This window comes from Hemicordylus capensis, chromosome 3 (assembly GCF_027244095.1).
Source record: "Hemicordylus capensis ecotype Gifberg chromosome 3, rHemCap1.1.pri, whole genome shotgun sequence".
Lineage (NCBI taxonomy): Eukaryota > Metazoa > Chordata > Lepidosauria > Squamata > Cordylidae > Hemicordylus > Hemicordylus capensis.
Window position 1 is genome coordinate 47,889,025 of NC_069659.1, and position 12,972 is coordinate 47,901,996.

The 12,972-nt window shown below is 42.2% G+C and overlaps 1 protein-coding gene across 3 annotated transcripts in view; it reads left to right on the forward strand.

Annotated features, from left to right (window-relative positions):
- Window positions 1-12,972, forward strand: part of LSAMP (limbic system associated membrane protein) — a 699,205-nt gene that overhangs the window by 2,032 nt on the left and 684,201 nt on the right. The gene's annotated exons all lie outside the window — the stretch shown is intronic.

Sequence of the window (12,972 nt, forward strand, 5' to 3'; positions counted from 1 at the left end):
GCTGCTACAAGGTCCAGAAGTCCACACTCCCTAAATGATACCCCTGGATGGAGCTCTTCTTCAACCGAAGCATCTAGCAGTTGTTTTCCCCACTGTCCATCAGTACTACCAAATCCTCTTGCCCCTCACTTCATCTGGATAAGGCTTAGCAAAATGGGAAATGTACAACTTGTCCTTCTGTGTAAATGGGTGCACATGCTATGTGGCCCTACTAGCTGGGCAAAGAGGCACCTTTAAAAGGGGTGACTCTGCTACCTGTACCAGGAAGAAAGCAACTGTCTTTATTCAGCCCAGCATACTGCCTCTCTAGTGGCTGTTGTGGATGTGTTTCTTTTTGGATGGAACCCCTTTGGGACAGAGAACCATCTTCTATTTCTTTGCTGTGTAAACAGCTTTTTGAACTTCTTTGTTGAAATATACATGTTCCTAGTACGTACATGTGTATATATACATAATAATATTCAAACCATCACTCAAAATCCAAGGAGCAGATTCTGGGATAATACCCCACCCTGCTCTGCATGCATATTTTGTATAGTTAAATGGCCAGACACTAAGGGAAAGAACCAGGGAATCATTTTATCCTCATGTACTTCTGAAATTCAGGTGCTGGTTACATGAGTTTCTTGTCACTTCATCTGGCTCCTGTACAATGGAGTAAAACCTTTGCCTCTTTTGATGGCAGAATTCTGACCTGAGAACTTTTGAATAGTTTGAACAGTATCTCTTTTGTTTTAATTGGGCTGATGTGTGGCTCCTTGTAGGGCAACTTGCTTGAGTGACACCTCTGCTTGCCTGCTTTCTCTGTCGGTTTCCTTGCTTGGCCTTGAAGAAGACATGTGTTTCGTGTATACACATGTGTGATTTGTGCAGCTGGTGGGCGGATGCCGCATCTGGAAGGATGTTGGTGTGTGTCATCTCCTCCAAGCTGTGTACCGACAACCAAGCACGCTTTGGGGACTGAATGAAAGCTGTCCCCCATTCATTTCTTTTTAAAAGATATCATAATAATCTGCTCCATTTTAGCTAGCATTACTACCCAAGTAAGGAAACTGCTGGGTATGCATGTGTGTGGGTGCATGCATGCATTCTGCATATTATGGCAGTAAAACTATTGGATGTGATTTAGAATAAGTGTGTAATCTATGCAAAGAGCTGATGGTGCACAGCCCTTAATACACCCAGGGAGCAGTTCCTTGGCAAAGCTAATGACAGCAGCAAAGTTTTTACTCTGTTCCGCTGGAATTAGTCTTGGTAGCTAGTAGATGTTACTGTGAGCTCTGCTAGATGAGTCCCAATCATTTCTGCTTAATGATTGAAGGTGTAGTCCTCTTGTATTAAGTGGTAGGGAGGTCGTGAAAAGAGAACTCCAGTAGTGTTGAGGGGGCTCTCTTTTCCTCAAGGATCTCATCACTCCATTTTTTATCCAAACACTTGCTGCAGAAGACAGAGCATAGTATATTATTTTTATTCCCCATATTTCGGGCACATGATGATAGCAATGCAGCGAAGGGGGATTCCAGAATGCAAAGCTAAAGACAGTCTGTGTGTTTTTCTCCTCTCAGCTCTCTTGAACTGGGTGTGTTCTGATCCTGGAATATCCTTTCAGCAGAATCTATTCCCCAGCTCTCCAGACTTGTTAACTTGCATGTACGGTTTATCCACATAGAGTAATAGGATTTACCGAGTAATTCATCTGCCTTGCATTCATGATGGAAACCTTTAGTCGAGCCGGGAGCACCTAACAGTGGGTGCTGCCTCTGACTCCGGAGTCCTCTCTCTTATCCTCAGCCCTGTGGAGATGCATGCTTTTGTTAACCCTTTTTACCAGGGCTTCCCTCTGCTTCCATCCCCTCTTCCATTTTAAAATGCATGGTACAGTAATTCCACTGGCCTGGCCTCCTGCTTTCCTGCGTAGCTCAGGAGGGAATATGCTCATCTCCGCTGTGTACATATGGCAGCAGTGAAGTCATTAAGCTCACTTACCCAGCTAGGGGTCATTGGATTTCTATTTCCCACTTAACCTTGCAGCCCAGGAGTTTATCTAGAGATACTTGGTGCTCAAAATGCATTTGCTGTGAAGATGTGTGCAGCCACTACGGAGGTGACATCAAATGTGCATGTACAGATCCCATCTTTCTGTACAAGGGACTGAAATCTGTATACATGGCAATGTTTTAGTAAGTATATTGGCATCCCATGTTGTATTTTGGTCCAAAGGAAGAGATACTCTGCAAGAAAAGGTGATGTTTTAATTGCATCAAAGTCTGTTGGGCCAGCAGTGTGCAAACTTTCAGGCTTGGCAGTTTAAATAAGACAAGATAACCCACTGAAGGTCTAGCTTTAGAAATCAGAGTTTCCGCATTATCAACATTAAAAAGCCTGCATGCTTTATAAATTTGCCACAGGCAAGACTCTGATTCAGGCATGATCAATCTTTGTCGGGAGTTTCTGCACATGTTGCACATAAAGACACTCACTTAAGGTCGTTATGTCAAGGATGTGTTGTGCTCTATGAGCCCTGCAGCCCAAAAGTGCTGGGAGCTTTGCCCAGTGCAAAACCTTTATTCATCTGCTCAGCTGAGGTGGCCAAAGGGCCAGTTTGACTGCCTTCTTCCTAGCCCTGTTCAAATATTCATTTGGGTAGAAATGAGCACATGGCTTAGACTTCAGGCTAACATCTGCTGGGTTCTGCCCCTGCCCTCCTTGCATTCATGGATACTGTTTGCACAGAGCTTACGTACATATTCCCTCATCCACCACAACAGAGGATACTGACCGTGCATACAAGAGCTTAGGTCTAAATGTGGTGAGCCTCCCCTTGCAGTCGTTAGTGTACTGGAGGAGTGGGTGGGGTATAAATATTTTAGATAAATAAATCATGAATACGTGCATTCAGATGTGTGCAACTAGGCTCTCTGCAAATGGGACCCTTGAATGCATGAAGGCTGGTGAAGGAATAAGCAGGGTTGGGTTCATTTCAGTCCTAATGGATGTTTGAAACGGGTTGGGCCAGCATGGAGTTGCCTTAGAGGAAAAGGTACTTGCCCTTTCCAGAGACACTTCCATCTTCTGGATGTGTGCTTTGGAATCCAACTGGAAATGTTGATAGCTTCCATGTGAATGAATCTTTAACATTCTTAGGCCAAGATCCTGAAAAAGATGTGGTGGCTTTAAAGTGTGAGGTTCTTTATGGAGAAACAGCCTGCCTACAATGTTTTTGCTAGGAAGAGCCACCCCTTGTGGCGCTTTATTTCACTTAGGAAAGGTAATAGAGTGGGATGTATTTGTAAGGACCATTCAAAAGATGCCTTGTCTTCAGTCTGACCATCATTCAGGCAGCTATTTTAAGTGCTTTCATGTATGACTAAGTTTGTTCATGGGTAGAGGAAATTACTAGCATTTGGTTTTCCACAGTTAGATAAGCCTGAAAGTACATGGATGAGTTAAGACATGATGGTTTAGTGAGAGAAGGCAGTGGAACTGTAGTGTGTTCCAGATGCCTGTCTGGTTACAGAGAGTGAGGAGATAAGGCTTATTTCAGGGCCTCCAAGCCACCAAAGGGCTCAGAGCATCAGTAGTGCCCCTGTTTTTATCAAGCCCACTTTTGACCACTAGTCATTCATCTAAAGACCTGAACAGAGCCTACTTACATTCAGGAAGTGATCACATCTTGTTTATCCTTTTTTTTTTTTTTGGTCATTTCCATTTTTCTTATGTTTTTCTGTTTATACTCTGGATAAAATAATAAAAATATTATTTTTAAAAATACGTTCAGGAAGTACACATGTAGGCTTTCTCCTCTAGAGGTGTGCACAGACCAATTTTTGCAGTTCAGTCAAACTGACTGGCCAGCTGATCTGGTTGATCGAACCAGTTTGATCTGGTTGATCGAACCAGTTTGACCCAGTTTGATGGTCTGAGGGGCTATGCTTGTGAAGGGGAAACTGGTGAGGATCTCCCTTTACAAGCAAATGGGAATCCTACCTTTAAAAGGCTTCTAAGGGTGGCCGAGGGGGGAGGCAGCGGCAAGAGGGCACCTTTAAAAATAGCACCCAGGCCATTTGCTTGACCACGCAGATTTGTGTGGTCATGCAAATGGCCTCCACGCATCCATGGAGGTCACACAAATGATCACCGTACATCCATGGAGGACAGAACTGCACTGCCAGTCTGCTGGGGGAAGCACCAGAGTTTTGAAGAGTGCCCACCTCTAACTGGAATATGCTTGATAGATACCAAGAGATGTTGAGCCGGGTCTCACGATTAGTGAGACCTGGTTTGGTGAGCTGAGCAGGAAGAGTGGGCTAAGCCCACTCTCCCTACAGATGATCAGAGCAGAAGCCCTGGGCGGCCAATTGGCCACCCACACTATTGCTGGCTCCGTGACGGAGCTGGCGGGGGCTGGGGTGTTGGCCCCCGGAAGCTCCAGCATGCCCTGCACAAGCATGCAAGGCATGCTGGTGAGAACCCCGGAGCCGGGAGGTGGCTTTCCGCCTCCCCTCCGGGGGTGTCCTTGTGAGTAGTCGCAGCGCGGAGCCACGCCGTGGCTACTCACGATTAAAAAAAACCCAGGTTTGCGGAGTGCTCGCTCCGCTAACCCAGTTTTAGGGGAGGGGTACTTGAGCAGGTTACCCGATTTTCTGCAATCGTGTGAATAGCCTCATGGTCTTTTTTTGTGGTGGTGCCATATCTGGAGGTAGGTCAGGCTCTCTCTTTTGCTGTTTTATTTTCATCTGTTTTCTGAACTGTAATAATATTGTTTCAGCTTAACCTTTATCTGCTTTTAGAGGGCTGCTTTCATTTGTATTTTATTAGCATGGTGTATTTATTATGCTTTATTGTTTTTAATTATGTTTGTATTGTAAGCTGTCTTGTGTTTGTTTTTAACAGGGCAAGACAGAATAACAACAACAATAATAACAGCCTTATATTACTTCAAAGGATTATATGGTTTTCTATCACTTTCACTTGTTCACATTGTATTGTTTTGTGTCAGAAAAGATGATCCTTCCTTGCATTATTTGAGGCCTGTTTTCTACATAGCAGTGCTAATATAACGGATTAAGTAATGCCTCACTTGCCCTTTTAATTTCAGTGGGACTACTTTGAATAATTTCCCCCATTATGCCAGCCAATATGTAATTAGTATACCACAGCTAGTTGAAAAACTGGTGTAGCAATGATGCAGTATCCACTGTCACTTCTTAAAATGTCATCTGATGCAAACATACACCTATGACAGAAGTGACAAAAGTTTAGTAAGCCTATGACCCATTACTGAAATAAAGTCTTTATCATAACAGGACACTCCAAAGAGGCATATGCATATGAATATCTAGATACACAGCCACACACACACATATGCAGGCACACATGTTTGCACTGTCTCTGCATATAGAAACATAGCCCTGGTTCATATGTATGAGAAACCATGGTCTCCGCTATGTGAATGAGCCCTGGAGAGCCATTGGCTTGTGCACCCTCCTTGTCTCTCCTCTTTTATGTGGCAAGAGGAAGGGAGGAAAACATTTTGCTTTTCTTTTGAAGTTAACTGCAATTCTGTGTTACATCCCACACCTGAGGAAACAAGCAAACCACAATCAAACTGGGTGTAGATCCTGGGCTATTTCCAGATGGAGGGCTTTTTTGTGCAAGTTTCTTTTAAGTCATGCAAGAAGCTGCAGTAGCAGTCAGTACTGGTGGTCCACACAAGGCAGTTCCTCTGCAATTTGCTCTTGCATTTCTCTGCTTCTCCATGCGCATGGAAGCATAAAGCGCTTTGAAATGTGTTGGGTGTTGGTCTCGCCCCCTGTGGTGGCTGTTTGTGTGCAAGTGCAGCCAGCCCATTAAAAAAACATTGTGTGAACTGTTGCTTCTGCACTTCTGAAGCAATTGCTGTGTGTGCAGGTACATTTCATCCTCCCATACATTTGATTTTAAAAATGCCCTTTTTTTAAATTGCACTTATTTCGACCCATTCTTCCATACCACCAGTAAACAGACAGACAGACATACACACACTTTAATATGGCATAATATTCAAACTCTACCCAGCATGTTTGCTGCCTTGGAGCCAGAAAATGGTGGCCAGAAAATGCCAGAAAAGCCAGAAAATGGTGCGTGGGACATCAGGGGAAAGGTTACTTGCATTCTGTGCACACAGGAAGGAAAGGTGGATAAATAGAACATTAATTTTTAAAAGTTTCACAAACTGCATGGCTGTGGAGTACCACATCAGCAGGAACATATTTTTCAAAAAACCCAAGTCCGTGGTATTACATACCAACAATAAACTGTTTTTTAAAATGAAATAAAAATTAGATCTTGGCCCAAAGAGAGATCCACACTTCACTTCTTACCAGTGGAAATGAAGTGGATAGGAACATAGATGTCCTTCGGTGCCAGTGTTAGTAAGCGTGCAAGGGTGGACCCATGAAAGCCAGTGAATAGCAAGGGAATCACCACTGACCAGTCACTCCTCCCCAGCTAGCACTATTGCTGCCAACACCTTTGTTTCTTCCATCTGCAATATCTTTCATTCCAACTTCAAATCAGCAAAAAAGTGGTGGCCAGAAGCTGATGTTTATTGATGTTTTGGGGGATAACTGCAGGGGGAAAGTGTGAGAGGGGCTGTTTATCATCTGGACAACCAGCAACAACCATGGGAGGAGATGGTAAACAAGACAGAATATAGCAATGTCTGGAAATGGGCGTGTTTTGTTTCTTACCTATGGTAAACCACAGTTTCTGAGTTTGGATGAAGCATGGAACTGTGGCTAACTATAAAACAAAAACAAAAGGTTTCCTTCTCTTCCTTGTGAAGCAAAAGAGAAAGAGAGGGAAGGAGGAACATATGAACCTGTGGCTCTTCAGGGCTAGTTCATGTAGTGGGAAACCAAGGTTTCTCATTAGGTCCGAATCAATCCATACTGCTTTTTCATTGAAAACCTTTAAGAAGTTTGGCATTTTTGGTGTTGAGTATAAGATAGTTCTCCAGACTCAAATGCCCTTCTAGTTTAGTGCGCATGTCATTATGTACTGTGAGATTAGTCTTAGAATTAATTCTCAGTTGCATCTCCATGGGCAAAAGAATTCTGAACATAAAAGAGCAAAAATATCCCTCTTCTATTTCATTTGGATTAGCACCAACCACTGGGACTATAGCCTGTGCCATGACTGAGGGCAAAAATAACCCCAAAAGTATTCTTTAGCAATAAATATCAGCCCTTGGTATTGAGAATTTCCAACTCTCATAGGCAAGAGTTCCACGTCTTTACACATATTTAGAAGATTTAGTTACTGTTTATAGGTGTGTTTTAAGGATGGGAATTACACTACCAGTTTAAGGCTTGCCTGTGTTATTACATATGGAGATAAGGACAGACAGGTAGTATACCCATCTCTGCTTTTGCCCATCAACCCTAAATTTTTACACCAACAAAGATTAATATTATTCTACATGAATCTTGCATTAACCTAATCTCATTAATTTTCAACAAGTGAATTGGAGCTAATGTTCCATTTGTGAATTTTGCATAACAAGTTCTCAAAAGCTCTTTCCAAATTTGTTGTTACACTAAAGTTCATGAATATGCAATCTTTATTTTGTGACCTTGTGCAATGAAAGCTGAAGTGAACAATGCTCAGCATATTCACAAATAAGTTCAAGGTTTGCTTCTTTTGAACAGGAACCCGGTGTTTCATTGAAGACTATTAATTTTAGATTCCCCCCTCAAGTCTTAAGTCTGTGGCTTGCAGTTAATGATAAATTACATTATAACTTTGTGGATTTGCAATGTGGTACTTGAAAATATATGATTGCGGTGGGAGATGGCTACTTCATGCAAGAGGTTTTGTACTTTTTAATATATAAATGATGAGTATAAAACACTTGTGAACCACATGAACAGTACATGAATATACATACAGTGGCTTCCACCTTTAAAATGCACACAAGTAGCAGCTATGAAAGGATCAAGCACACCTGCATGTCTAAAAGTGAAAGGTCACTGTTCCAATACATATAACTGATACATTGCATATGACTTTTTGCACCCTCATACAGAACATCTGTGTGTGTGTGTGTGTGTGTGTGTGTGTGTGTGTGAACTAAAATTTAATCCACCTTTTTCTTAACATAACAGAGGCAGACTATGGACTGGCCCAAAGGGAATATGAAGAATGCTGCCTTTGAATAAGGCTTTCTTCCCAACTATTGATGTTCAGGGGGACAGAAATAGTTACTTTCTACTCTAGAAATGTCTACACTCCTCTGTAGAATCTCGGGAGGATTGGCTATATGGTACCATACATTAAATTTCATTTAACAGAAATTTAATACCAAAGTACTGCTGATCAGAAGTCACAGCTGAACTTGATGTTGATATTCTCAGGAGAGCAAATTCTAATGTGAATGGCATCAAAGGCAACGTATATACACTGTTGATTCACAAACATGAAATGTCCTGCTCTTTTAAACTGTAATTACAGTCAGCCTGGCAGGAATGTAGGACCCGTGTATCACCAGCTGCTTTTTTCTCCAGGTGTGCACAGATTAAGAGGATGGGATGGTGACTGGGTTTTAATTCCATTCTCTCTAATATATGACCTTTTTATTGCAGTGCGGTGCAGGGAAATGTGTGATCTGAGAGAAGTGAAGGCTAATACTGAATTTCAAGTCCCTGGGATGAGGAAAAACTGTATGCAAAGGGATTGTATTTAACAGTAATGTGTCAATTATTAATCTGGGTAAAAAAATAAATCCAACCCAGAGAGACTAAAGCCAGTATGTCATAGCGAAAACACTACTGCTGTGCAAAGGACTGGTATAATGCCTTTGCTCTGTACAGCACTATGCGGTAGTATTACACATAATCATATAAGGAGAGATTATTTGCTCAGCTCTGTTCCAGAATTGATTGGACAGGGGTCCCCATACAGGGGCTGATGTGAAGACATAAAGTTTTCCGCACAGTGTGTGGTAGGCCCTGACTTGTATTCAAGACAAAATCCTCTGCAGATGCATCCTTCCTAGCCCTGCCTTGGCTTTCTTCTGTTCTCATCTTATTGCTGTTCCTTATCCAAATCTGACTTGACATCTTTTAAACAAGGTGTAACTTCCAAGTTCACCATACATTCATACTGGGAGAAATGGATGACCTGACTAAGTAATATTTTTGAATGTGGGCATAGATAAAGGGGAAATATGTGGTTTTAACTCTGCTTTCCCTAATATGCTACCTTTCGAGTACAGTGGAGTGCAAGGAAATGTTTAAAAGCAAGGAGTCGTGTTCGCCTGACCTCTTGCCCTTCTGACCACTCTTGGATGTACCAACTGGTCTCCACACTTAGCTTCTTGGTTTGTGGCCTCCTGCTCCCTGCAATCTGGGTCCGTTCCAGCATCCCATCTCTGAGAATATCTCATGGGGAATGACTTTCTTTTTCACATGTCTTTACTTATGCTCACCACATCAGCTACTGAAAACAAACTGTGCTAAATTCCCATCATTTTTACAATTAGCACTAATGCAGGGGCTGAAGAAGCATATCTTTAGTAACAAATTGTGAGTTCATAATAACTATCTGCAATTACATCATACAAGCTACTGAGTTATTAGCGAGGAGAAGGCTTTGTTTGTAGTAGGGCTACAGCACACGTACAGTGCCCTGGAAAACTACCAGTTATCTCCATCTTGAGACAAGTGCTAAATCTGTTTGGGTTACAGGTTAGGAGTGGCTGGCTTAAACTGTATGCAGCTAATTTTAAAAAGCCTGTTGCTTATTGATGAACAAAACTTTCAAACTGTGCACTTATATTCTAGCGTCATTTCAGTGAAATCACTGAAGATCTTTGATATCTGCAATCATTATTTTCTCAATGTAACTGACGCAATAGAATTGCTGAAGCTCTGGCCAGTGTCAGTATAAGAGATCACCTGGGAACTGTGAGCTTATGGCCTTGAGTTCCATAGATGAATGGTGGGCTATAATGTAAATAGTTAGATAATTCAACAGGTTATACACTAACCATTTATCATTTTTACAGCAGTTTTAATGTCTGAAGAATTTTGCAAGCTCTATTTTCTACCTTCACGGCAGTTTCTTCATTTTTCAGCTGGAAAAAACATGACGTGTTGATGGAAATAAGCCCATATCTGAGCAATTCCCTATCTACCATTAGACTCCACAGAGTCACAGTAGAAAAGATTCTGTCCAATGCCTTTGGACACGAGAAGAACCAGTGTGGGGAGTGTTTAGAGTAGACCTAGAATGAGGAGACCTAGATATGAATCTGCTCTCAGTCATGAAGAGGGCCTACATGGCCCTACATGGGCCTACACATTCTCCATTTCAGCTGCACTTATTGTACTGGATTGTTACAAGGATTGGCTGGGAATAACCCCCATGTACCGCCTTTGAATCTGCTGTGGTGGTGCAGTGGGGAAGCAGCTTGCCTAAGGAGCAAGAGACTGTTTAGTTCAAATCCCTGTCGGTGTGCTTCCCAGACTGTGCTTAGTAAATATATATTTGTAGTCACCTATATTGGGCAGCAGCGATATAGGAAGGTGCTGGAGGTGGATGCTCACTTCAGTGACCATGGCAAAGGCATCATCTCACTGCACAGGAGGAATGCAATGGACAACCACTCCTGTATTCTACCAAGAAAACCACATGGCTCTGTGGTCTCCAGGAGTCAACACTGACTCAGTGGCACAACCTTTCCTTTTCTTTTACCTCCTTTGAAGAATGGAAGGATGCTCCTAGGAATGGTAGGATACATATGTGACAGACATGCAGAAAGACAGACAGACAGACAAAATGCTGAAGTGGTAGCTCCAGCCACATAGCTGTGCAGCAGACCACAGCACAGTGACCCTCACTCTCCTCACTGAGGTAATCAGTGACCAAGGTCCTGTTTTTGCAGGCTACTCTTGCCAGGAGCAAGAGTGATGTGGGAAAGGTCTGGGCTGCTTGCTGCTTCATGAGGGAGAGCAAACGCATGAAGCCGTGAAACGGAGTGTCTGACAAGCAGGATAGAGTGAGGGGAAGGGAGGTAGATTGAGCTGACCTCCCTCCCCCTTCTCCTCACTTGCTTTTAAATGACTTGCTTTTAAGTGAAAGTGAACTGTGGCAGAAAAAAGGACCTTGCGATCAGATGGATATCACTGATTGGCAAGCAAGTGGCTTTCTTCTCTGCTCACCAAATTTCCTCCAGTATGCACTTGCCCTGCTTTCTGTTGTGGGAGAGCAGAACTGTAGAGACACCGCAGTGTGTAGTGTCTCACAGAAGATGGTTGGCATCTGGACTTTGAGTGGTTGCTTTTTGTTTTAGTTATATGATGATTTTTTAAAAATATGGGGAAAATGTAAAGAATGGTTGTACATATTAATAAGTGACCCATTTCTAATGGTACTGAAGGTGAAAACTTTTGGCAAAAATATGTTTGAGAAATTTCAGCCCAAAAGGCATTCATTTTATGAATGTTTTTATGTGCCACCAAAGAAGGGCTGGGATTAAGTTTCCAGTGATAAGACAAATGCAGTGGTTTTGGCCTTCAGATATTTATTGATATTTTTGGAGCTGTGGATGTGGATAAAGCTTTTTCATGCAGAACAGTAACATGGCATTCAAACAAAGTTTGTGTCCTGCAAAATCCAGATAAAGGAAAAGTGAGAGCTGCATAGATTATAGGTTTTATTAGCATACAGTATATAACAGGAAATGCAGTGAAGAGCATTCCATTAAAGATTGGCTGTATGCATGTTCAGGCTATAAAATGGCTTAAATTTACTGAGTTGCTACAAAAAAAGCAATGAGATTATTTGAATAAAATGGCGGAGCCCCCACCAAGATAATTACCCTACTGTTTTATCTGCTGCCAAGATGCAAGCAAGACACAGTCCCTACCCGATTCAGCTTTCATAATGAATGGTTGGGACCTACCTGTGTTTGACTGGCCCAAGTCACATTGCCATGCAACCAACTGCCTGCAGGGTATATGTTCAGTAAGAACTTTCATCTAGTGTAGCTGAACTAGGTTTTGTACAGGAGAACTGGAGGCAACACAATCATTATTGCTGTCTAATGCTGACCTGTACAAATTCAATCTAAACTCAGAGCCATTTAATGCACTGCAGAAATGAAAACCCAGGTCAACAGGTAGCTGCAGCTAATCATGGCTTCCTGATAAGTGTACTTGTATGATACATGTATGTGTTGGTTGTGTTCACACTTTGTATTTTTAGAAGTACACTTAAAATATCTTGGATGTGCAGCAGGGAAATGCTTGATTGACATTGTTTATTTAATGTTTATTAAACATTATAACATTTTGTTGTAAACCACCCAGAGACGTGCGTTTTGGGCGTTATACAAATGTGATAAATAAATAAATAAATAAATAACAAGCAGAAGGTTGCCGGTTCAAATTCCTGCTGGTATGTTTCCCAGACTATGGGAAACATACCAGCAGGGATTCAGACCAGCAACCTTCCCAGACTATGGGAAACACCTATATCGGGCAGCAGCGATATAGGAAGATGGTGAAAGGCGTCATCTCATACTGTGCAGGAGGAGGCAATGGTAAACCTCTCCTCTATTCTACCAAAGAAAACCACAGGGCTCTGTGGGCGCCAGGAGTCGAAATCAACTCGATGGCACACTTTACCTTTATATCTAAACAAATATAATGTGTGAAATCTAACTCCTTTATGCTCTTGAATATTGTTTCAATGTGTGCATCTGGCAAAATATAGACAAAGAGTATTTTTTTGTTTCTGTTAGAAGTGAACTCTCCAAGGTCAGGACAAATCTGGGCGGATTGCAACTGCAAGGTACCAGCTCATCCTACCCAACAGGGAAGAGATCATAATGCACCTTCTGTTGAATGCCTCTTATATCTCTAATCCCTTCTTTCTGGCTATCCCTTTAGGTGCCTTCTTTTCTTCTGTTGGGTTCAGGTAGAAAAT